This window comes from Calidris pugnax, unplaced genomic scaffold (genome assembly GCF_001431845.1).
Source record: "Calidris pugnax isolate Ruff unplaced genomic scaffold, ASM143184v1 scaffold243, whole genome shotgun sequence".
Classification (NCBI taxonomy): domain Eukaryota; kingdom Metazoa; phylum Chordata; class Aves; order Charadriiformes; family Scolopacidae; genus Calidris; species Calidris pugnax.
The window spans coordinates 158,831-168,711 of NW_015090973.1; positions in this window are offsets into that span (position 1 = coordinate 158,831).

Here is a 9,881-nt window from a genome sequence, read left to right on the forward strand (position 1 = left end):
GTCCTGCTAGGAGATTATCAGCTTTCCTACTGAAGCCTCCTCACCAGAGCCAGCAGGGGCTGTAGCCATACTGCTGGCCCTCGGAGGTGCTGTGAGACAGGTAGGCTGTACATCCACAAAACAGGGGTAAGATTTGGAGCTGGACCTGCTCCTGCCCCCGGCACTGAAGATGCTCTTTGTTTTCCCACAGTCACTAAGCAAACTGCTGTGGCACGAGGTTTGTGGTGGTTCCATGCCTTCTGCAACCTTTTTCTCTGATAAAAGGGCAAGTCCACAACACCTGGAAAGAGCTGTTGCTATAGAGAAGTTCATCAGCCTGCATGACACAAGCATGCTCCCCACTTTACAGCATCCACAACATGAAAATAGACCTTTGTACCTGATCCCTCTTGTCATCTGAGGAGAGTGTGACAGAGAAGAAGCCTGGGGACTGGTGATTGCTGACTGTTCCTGCTCTGGCTCTGCTGGTGCCTTCCAAAATCCAGAGGTTCACCCTGCCCATTGAGCTCTCACCTGGGGCAGAACAACCCCACATTCTCCAGAATTAGGAGCTCCTTTGAAAGCTCTACATGGAATCATCTGCCCAGGAGCCCTAGTGCAGGTATCTCTCTGTCCCAGGAAACAGAAAGGACCTGGTTCTGATCCTGTGTGTGGGAGAAGACTTGGCTTGTGCAGAGGCTGAGGTGACAGCAGCACAGACCTGTTGTTCCCCCACCACAAATTGATGGGAGGTGTTGCTGAATGTGCAAACCTGAACACCTGCACTCGGAAAGGAACTCAACTGCGACCCAATAAAACAATAAACCTTGCCCAGAAGATGGGAATTGCCATTCCCCAAGCTCATTTCGGAGCTCTCTCACTGCGAGACTCGAGTGACAAGATTATTTTAAGGTGCCTTTTCCCGAGCTGCTCTGTTCTGTCTTCCACCTCTTGCCGAGCTCGCTGTGTGCTCGTCCTGCACCGCTGCCTCCCGCCGCCCCCGCCACCTTCCTCGGCCGCATTCACAGGGCACAAGTCCTGCTCCGCTGCCTCCCGACGCCCCCGTCACCTTCCTCGGCCGCATTCACAGGGCACAGTGACTTCAGGAGGCACCTCAAGGGGAGAAGAACGATGGAAAACCCTTTCATGCTGCCTCCTTCCCGGCCCCTGCTGTGCCCCACGTCACTTTGGAGCCACTGGCACAGATCAAGGGCTCTCCCCTTTTGTCTGATAAGTCATGAGGTGGGAAGACTTGGGACAGACTTGGAACAGCAACAATCCCTCTGTCGGGAAGCGGGTAAAACGAAGGGTCCGCTCTCTCTCCCTCCTTTTGAATGAGCTGCAAAGAGCTTTAGAGCTGTCCAATTAAAACAACCCTGGGACAAAAATAGGATGAGAGAGCGCTACTTTAAAAACAAAACAATTAAGCCAAGCCTATCCCTTCCCCTCCCCGGAGGCTCCTGTGGAAGTAGCAGCTTTTTGAGCCAGAAATCTCTGCTGAGTTGGGTATTTCTGGCACTCGAACCCAAGGCAAGCGATGACCTCCCAGCGCTGGCTTTGGAGGAGAGGCTGGTGGCAGCAGATGAGACTGAGCTTGCAGGCCCTGACATGTCTCCCCTAAAGCCTAGTTGTGCTGTAGCCCGTGGAACAGCAGAAATGAGATCCCCGAGTGTGGGAAAGAGCTGAGCAGACACTGGCAGAAGCTACACCAGCCACCAGCCAAGCCCGGTGCGGGGGCTGTGCCTTCAGTCTGAGAAGGGAGAAAATTGGTCCTGAGCTCACAGATCTGAGTCCAATGCCAGGTCCCCAAACCCCAGTGCTGCTGTGGCTCCATGGCTGGGGTTTGTGGGGACCCCTCTCCAGAAAGGGCTGGGCTCTCAGCCTGCTCTTTGTGTGGCTTCACTCTTAGCAGTGGTCTTTACAGTCCTTTAGAAGGTCCTTAGATGGTCCTTTTGAAGACCATCTACTGCTGATGACAAGGCACATGGCTGGTAGCTACACTGACCAGGCAGAATGTTTCAGGAATCTTTGTGGAACATAAAAGCTTTGCTGGTCCCAACAACGTGCTTTAAATATTCTTCTGTACCTCATAATGCTTTGTTTGAGCTGTGGGGTGACTATCCCTAAAAGTTAGTCTCCAAACGAGCGCCGGCGCTGTGTATATAAACCTCAGGAGCTCATCCTGCAGTGAACACATCACTTGAGCCCCACTGCAGCTGAAATCATTCTCCGAAGAAAGCTGGGACTAACATAATCCCTGTGCAGCTGCCACAGGAATGTGGGGGGTAAAGTTCTGCCTTGGGTTATATCAGCGCAGCCTCAAATTAACCTCCTGCTTCTGTTCCCGAGGTCCCTTTGTTGTGGGCAAGTTTTCTGCCGCAAGATTCTTTCTTTCAACTCTTATTTTTAGCTCGTGTGAAGGATGAAAAAGGGTCTCACATCCTTGTCGTGAGGCTGGTTCTTGGGATTCCCCTCTGACTCAGCACAGCCTGGATTCCTCAGTTGAGATCCCCCTAAAATACACCTAAGGCTTAAAATAGCATCACAAGCTCTTTCCCACAAATGACTTCAGGAGGCAACTCAAGGGGAGAAGAACGATGGAAAACCCTTTCATGCTGCCTCCTTCCCGGCCCCTGCTGTGCCCCACGTCACTTTGGAGCCACTGGCACAGATCAAGGGCTCTCCCCTTTTGTCTGATAAGTCATGAGGTGGGAAGACTTGGGACAGACTTGGAACAGCAACAATCCCTCTGTCGGGAAGCGGGTAAAACGAAGGGTCCGCTCTCTCTCCCTCCTTTTGAATGAGCTGCAAAGAGCTTTAGAGCTGTCCAATTAAAACAACCCTGGGACAAAAATAGGATGAGAGAGCGCTACTTTAAAAACAAAACAATTAAGCCAAGCCTATCCCTTCCCCTCCCCGGAGGCTCCTGTGGAAGTAGCAGCTTTTTGAGCCAGAAATCTCTGCTGAGTTGGGTATTTCTGGCACTCGAACCCAAGGCAAGCGATGACCTCCCAGCGCTGGCTTTGGAGGAGAGGCTGGTGGCAGCAGATGAGACCGAGCTTGCAGGCCCTGACATGTCTCCCCTAAAGCCTAGTTGTGCTGTAGCCCGTGGAACAGCAGAAATGAGATCCCCGAGTGTGGGAAAGAGCTGAGCAGACACTGGCAGAAGCTACACCAGCCACCAGCCAAGCCCGGTGCGGGGGCTGTGCCTTCAGTCTGAGAAGGGAGAAAATTGGTCCTGAGCTCACAGATCTGAGTCCAATGCCAGGTCCCCAAACCCCAGTGCTGCTGTGGCTCCATGGCTGGGGTTTGTGGGGACCCCTCTCCAGAAAGGGCTGGGCTCTCAGCCTGCTCTTTGTGTGGCTTCACTCTTAGCAGTGGTCTTTACAGTCCTTTAGAAGGTCCTTAGATGGTCCTTTTGAAGACCATCTACTGCTGATGACAAGGCACATGGCTGGTAGCTACAATGACCAGGCAGAATGTTTCAGGAATCTTTGTGGAACATAAAAGCTTTGCTGGTCCCAACAACGTGCTTTAAATATTCTTCTGTACCTCATAATGCTTTGTTTGAGCTGTTGGGGTGACTATCCCTAAAAGTTAGTCTCCAAACGAGCGCCGGCGCTGTGTATATAAACCTCAGGAGCTCATCCTGCAGTGAACACATCACTTGAGCCCCACTGCAGCTGAAATCATTCTCCGAAGAAAGCTGGGACTAACATAATCCCTGTGCAGCTGCCACAGGAATGTGGGGGGTAAAGTTCTGCCTTGGGTTATATCAGCGCAGCCTCAAATTAACCTCCTGCTTCTGTTCCCGAGGTCCCTTTGTTGTGGGCAAGTTTTCTGCCGCAAGATTCTTTCTTTCAACTCTTATTTTTAGCTCGTGTGAAGGATGAAAAAGGGTCTCACATCCTTGTCGTGAGGCTGGTTCTTGGGATTCCCCTCTGACTCAGCACAGCCTGGATTCCTCGGTTGAGATCCCCCTAAAATACACCTAAGGCTTAAAATAGCATCACAAGCTCTTTCCCACATATATTCTGCTGAAGCCCCAGTGTGAGCATGGGAATTTATCTCCTTCCTTTTGTTTCTCCGAATTCTTTTTACAGGATAGCGACAGAGAATAAGCGAACTTACTATTTTGAGAAGAATTTGAGAAGCTGGAAGTAATTTTGTTTGTTTCCTTTGTTCTAGGAAAAGGATCCAGGCGGCCCTGCCAGCCCTCCTTGTTTGGGGCAGAACGAACAGGCTTGGAGGGTTTGCAGGCGTTTGAGCTGTGTCCTGGCCCTCACTGCTCCCTCTGAAGATGAGCACAGCAGAGGAGGAACTTCACTGGTCCAGGGGACTTGCAGATGGAGAGGGTGAGTGTCAGTGTTTGAGCAGAAGGGCAGTGACACCGGTGAGTCTGTGCAGCTGGTTAGTTATTTCCCCTCTTGGAACATCGGGGACACACAGAGCTCTAACAGCTAATGCCAGAGTTGAGAACATTTCTGTGGTTTTTTGAAGGTGTTGAGTGCCAAGTGACCAAGAGCTGCCCTGGCAGGAACAGCCTTTTTTCCTTACCTCCTTGAAACATAGCCTGGCCCTGCAGTTTTCATTTTACCCATCCCTTTTTTTTTTTGAGGTCAGAACATCTTGGGCTCAAAATTGTCATAATTTGAGAATTCCCAATAACTGTATTTTCACAAAGCCTCTTGACCTAACGGATTGGCCTGTCTCTGCCAGGCAGGTCATTAATTTCCAGTCTAATGCACAAGGGAGAACATTGTGAAATGACTGCATAAAGAGGCATTAGAGTAAAGATGATTTGGGGCTATTTGCCTGACAAAGAAACTGAACCAGCTACAGCTCTTCTTTTACCTGACTCATGGCTGTATTGCAGGGATCAGCTTGGAAAAAAACAAGTGAGTATTATTCACCTAAAGTCTGCTTTCAAGCCCATCTCCGCGCACCTCTGTTGCCAGATGACATCATGTTTCTGAGGGTGAAACGATTTTAAAGTATAGAGATGAAAATTACTGGTTCGAATAACTTCCTTAAAACAGCAACAACAACAGCCAGGCTGAGGCTTTGTAAAACTTACTTGAAAACATCTGTTGCTGCATCTGTGGGCTAAAATGGCCTAAACTGTGAAAGCTTTAGTAGTCTGTCATAGTGATTGCTTTACCAGCAACAGGGTGTTTTAAAGACAGTAGGGGAAAAGCCGTACTGAAAATAAAGGCTTTGGATTTAAAGTGCCTTAAGCAGGTTTGTAACAGTGATGCTGTTGTACCTGTACATAAAACCCTATGAAAAAATGCAGCATTTGTAGGCAGAACTAATAATGTTCCACTGCTAGCTAATAAAACTGTCACCTCTAAATATATCAGGAAGGTTTGTAACCTTACACAAGTTTCTGAGGAGGAGAACAAGGGCAGTTGCTTAGGACAAGGGGCTAAAGGAGGAGAGAAGCAGCAGCACACATCACCCAGCGTGCAGAGGAGTGGGTGACCACGGCTGGGGCCCAGCACTGACTCTGCTGTCGTGAAAGTCCCACTAGAAACCTCCTGCAGTCTGGACCCTGCTGAAATGTTCCCTCTTCCTCAGCTCATGTGAGTTTGGTCTGTCTGAAGGCAATGATGGCTGCAGATATGGGCTATCTCCTTATTAATGGTATAAAATGATGCCATTCTTATAACAAGGCTATTCATGGAGCTTGGGACTTGTCTTTTGGGGTGTGAAACTTCTAAAAAAAAATCTATTAATAAGGAAACAAATGAAAAAAAACACGTATGAAAGGTCAACCTCATAGATGTGTGCCTGTAACAAAAATAAAGAATTAAGAGCATGTAAGTGAAAGTTTCACACTTTCCAATTCACACATTATTTTTTCATCGGTGTGTAACTTATAGCAGCTTGTGCAGACCCTGGGAGGAAGATTGTGTTCTTTAATCATTGTGAAGCAGCTGCTTTACAGCTAATTTTGAAGGTGTCTGCGTTACATTCCAAGGTTAACGCTCCCTTCAGCTGAGAGGGGTCCCTGCCTCTCTAAAGGTGCAAGTCCTCCATTAAGGCTGGCTCACAATTACAGCCCCGGGGGCTAGAAAACTAATCAAAGATTCATGTGCTGAGATTTGTTTGTGCTGCACAGGAACAGGCTGGTGAGAGTGCTGCCTGGCTGACCCCACAGACCCCAGTGACCCACACTTCTCCCTCAGCCTCTGAAGTCTATCCTTCTTCTCTAGCATTGGGATCAGCTGCAGGAGGAACCAAATGACCTAAGGGTCCCTCCAACCTGAATTATTCACTGATTCCATGTAATGAGCTGGATTTTTTCCAAGACCTGAATGGGAAAGGTGTGGGCAGGCTCCTGTTGGAATCCCAAATCCCTAATAATGAGAGATATACACAAGTCCTGGTGGGCCACCCACCCCTCCAGGTCCTACCAGCCTGGCAGAGCTCAGGGACCTGTTGCTGCCTGTTGAGGCTGTGTGAGATGTGCAGCTGGTGCAAATTAGGGAAGATCTACAGATTTCAGCAGAGCTGTTTTGATTGAGGGGCTGAGTCCTGAATTTTTAGGGCAGAGAAACCTCTGTGGTTAGGTTATGGCAGAGGTCTTGGGAGAGAGGGGATGCAGTGGAGGATTTTACCTTGCACCCTTTCAGATGTGGCTGTGTAGACACAGCAGTGCCTGGCTTATGCACTGCAAAAAGCTCCTGATAATTATGGCAGAGTGGCTGCTTATTCAGGGGGTGGCAGAGCCCAGTGATTAAATGCAGTAGCCCCTAACAAGAGAGAGATCTCACGTTAGTCCCTTCTCTTTCACCTTGTGCCCATCCTCTTGCGCCTCATCTGTGCAGGTGTTGTGAGGACCAAATCCCATCGAAGATAGGCTGCTATTCGGATGCATCCAAGCTGTGCACCAAAGTAGCTCAGGAGGCCTCCTTAAATGAGCCTGCCCAAGGCCACCTTAAACATACCCTCCCTCCCTGCAGTTTTCCTTCAGGATAATTAAGCATGCAGTAAGTTAAGAAGTGGAAAAACCCAAGGAAGCATCCGTTTCACAGGTGGGTGCAGTTGAGTGTTTCCTCTCGGGGCCTGTTCCTCCTGCAGCTCTGTGCGAGCCACTGCCTCCGCACAAACGCTCCTGGCTGTGACCGTGACTCACTTTTGTATCCAAATTTCTTGCAGTTGTTAAGGAAGAAGATCCTTATCCTGTTTCAGAAGATCCCCCGTCATTACAGTACCAGTGGAGACCTGCGTTGGGCTGCAGGTGACAGGTACTTTCTTATTGCACCTTGAAAAACCTTGAGGCACAAAGTGATTTCCTGCAGCTTTGCCTGCGTTGCCCTCCAGGTCTGATTTTCCTCGTGGGCCAGTAACCTGGATGCTGAGCCCCAGGGATCCTGGTCACAGGAGCTGGTCACAGAAGTCCTTCCTGCAGGATTTTGTGCATTATTTAGGCAAAATCCTCCAGCCTGTGTTAGGCAAGAAGCCAGGTTAGGTAATGAGAGTGGTCCTGGCTGGCCTGAAAGTCTCCTAGTTGGCTTTGATCTGGGTTGGGGTGAAAGGACAGACTTCTCCCAACACCAGAAATGGGGCAAAAGAGAGGGAGAAGACTGTCTAGTGCTTTGCTTCCAAAACCAAGGCCTATTTTTTTGCAAAGAGCTCAACACCGGCAGTACTTGGCTTAGGGAAGGCTTCTGGTTGCATGAATGTCCTTAGAAGTGCTGACTTCCTTACTGTTTGCCCCTTCTGAATTGGATACCCTGTGCATTGATAACTGGGGTTCAGTGTCTTTCCCAGTAGCCCCTCCAGGAGCCCTTGGTAAGCTGCACAACAGCTTCTTGCCTCCTGCCAAGATCAGGCTCCAGAAGGGGCTTTCTTTTTTCTTTTCAGAAGAAAATCAAAGACTGGTTTGGGTTGGAATGGACCTTAAAGCCCACCCAGTGCCACCCCCTGCCCTGGGCAGGGACACCTCCCACCAGCCCAGGGTGCTCCAAGCCCCCTCCAACCTGCCCTTGAACCCCTCCAGGGATGGGGCAGCCACAGCTTCTCTGGCCAACCTGGGCCAGGCTCTCACCACCCTCACACCAAACAAGTTCTTCCCCACAGCTCAGCTCCATCTCCCCTCTTTCAGTTTAAAGCCATTTCTCCTCATCCTATGGCTACAGTGTGAGCTTTTGCTGGCAAGCTCTGTGTCCAAGCACTGGCTCTTTACAAACTCGTGATGCCAAAGGTGGTTTTATTTATTTACTTCCTTTAAAAAGGACATCAGCAGGCACCCCACCCATCCCCAGCTTTGCATCCCTTGATAGCCTTTGATTTCACAATAAATCCTCAAATAGAATGGAGTGTTCCTCCCAGAACTAAAATAGGGAACTTCAACAGGGAACTCTGCAGCCAGGGATGGTGTTTGTTCCCTGATGGACCCCCTTCAAGGATGGGCACAGGATCGTGCCCTGGGGGCTGCAGTGTCTGGCAGGGCAGGTGAGAGGGAAATCCTAAGGAGAATCCCAGCTCTGCTGTGGCCAGTGGGTGTTTCCCTGCAGTTGGGATTTCATCCCAAGGCCCTGCTGAAGTGGGGAAGGGTGGCTTTTCCTGCCCTTTTCCATCCTTAGGGCAGTGTAGCCTTTCCCACCCAGACTGCAGTGAGATATGATGTATTATTTTTGCCTTTAGCTCTGGCGCTGCCTTTATATGACACTTTCTCTTGACAATTTACAGCAATTAACGTGATGATATGACTGATGTTTATGGAGAAACGGAGTTAGGGACCATCAGAAGGCAGTTCAGGAGCTTCGGTCCTTCTCTGTTGATTATAAAGAGCCTTGAGAGATTAGGCTTCTAATGTAGATGCCTTAATTAAGTGCCAAAGGATTAGATGGTATGAATCTCACCCCAAACGCCCCCGATGCTGAATGAGAACTGAGCTGGAACCAGAGCACAGGGCTGGAAGAGCACAGGGCTGGAAGACACCTCCTCAGCTGTTGAGTCTTTGGGAACCATGTTTAGCCGACTGAGCTGGAACCGGAGCACAGGGCTGGAAGACACCTCCTCAGCTGTTGAGTCTTTGGGAACCATGTTTAGCCCCAAAGCATTCAGTGACTGCTCATCTGTCCTACCCCAAAGTACAGACCTGCAGGGCTCCTCCCACACCTTGCAGTGAACTTATGGCCTTGGTAGACCTTGATGGGTTTTGTTCTTTTATTAGTGGTGTGCCACAGACAGAGAAATCAACAGTGTCACTTGGGTCTTGGAGCCTTGTATCATCACAGCAGAAGGACATGGACCTGTTGGAACGGGTCCAGTAGAGGGCCATAAAAATGATCAGAGGGCTGGAGTCCCTCTGCTGGGAGGACAGGCAGAGAGAGTTGGGGAGGTTCAGCCTGGAGAAGAGGAGGGTCCGGGGAGACCTTATAACAGCCTTCCAGTTCCTCAAGGGGGCTGCAGGAGAGATGGGGAGGGACTCTTGATCAGGGAGTGGGGCGATAGGACGAGGGGTAATGGCTTTAAATTGAAAGAAGTGGGGTGATAGGATGAGGGGAAATGGTTTTACACTGAAAGAGGGGAGATGGAGCTGAGCTGTGGGGAAGAACTTGTTTGGTGTGAGGGTGGTGAGAGCCTGGCCCAGGTTGCCCAGAGAAGCTGTGGCTGCCCCATCCCTGGAGGGGTTCAAGGGCAGGTTAGAGGGGGCTTGGAGCAACCTGGTGTGGTGGGAGGTGTCCCTGCCCAGGGCAGGGGGGTTGAGACTCGATGATGTTTAACCTCCCATCTCTGCTGGGACAAATTTCTGTTTGATATCATTTCAGCGAGGCTCACAAAGTTCTGAGTGCCAGCTTGGAGTGATTGCCTGCCAGCGGTGACTTTTGCTAAGAGTGGCCAGCTGTGAAGCCTTGATGATGTTTAAGGTCCCTTCCAACTCTAAC